Source organism: Penaeus monodon, chromosome 30, assembly GCF_015228065.2.
Source record: "Penaeus monodon isolate SGIC_2016 chromosome 30, NSTDA_Pmon_1, whole genome shotgun sequence".
Lineage (NCBI taxonomy): Eukaryota > Metazoa > Arthropoda > Malacostraca > Decapoda > Penaeidae > Penaeus > Penaeus monodon.
The window spans coordinates 30,685,262-30,685,718 of NC_051415.1; the positions used below are offsets into that span (position 1 = coordinate 30,685,262).

At 51.4% G+C, this 457-nt stretch overlaps 1 protein-coding gene across 1 annotated transcript in view; it reads right to left on the reverse strand.

The window, feature by feature from the left end:
• LOC119592700 (translation initiation factor IF-2-like) overlaps window positions 1–457 on the reverse strand; it is a 14,904-nt gene that overhangs the window by 2,333 nt on the left and 12,114 nt on the right. The window lies entirely within an intron of this gene.

A 457-nucleotide genomic window follows, 5' to 3' on the forward strand; every position in this document is an offset into this window, starting at 1 on the left:
ATATGTATATATACACCTTACCCATCTATGTCTATGTATTCATTAATTTCTCGTTCTCACTCTCGCCCTCTCTTATTTACCTCACAACAGTTTCTATTTATTTTGTCCGTTTCATTACATCCCCCCTCTCAACCCCCTACCGCTCCCCCTCCTTCTCCCCTCTCCCTCCTTCTCCCCTCCCCCTCCTTCTCCCCTCTCCCTCTTCCTCCCCTCTCCCTCCTCCTCCCCTCTCCCTCCTCCCCCCTCTCCCCCCACACCATAGGGCGAGGGACTTTCTCCAGAGCGGCGTCCGGTAGCGCCAGGCCGGAAGCGCAATTAAAGACCGCTAGTCCCCAGCTGATTATAAGTTTTCTATAGTTTCTCATGGAATTTCTTTTGTAATTATGTGTCTGCGCATGTGGGCAGACATTCACACGCATGCGATCGCGCGTGGAAGTGCAAAAGTACTTAGGTAGAG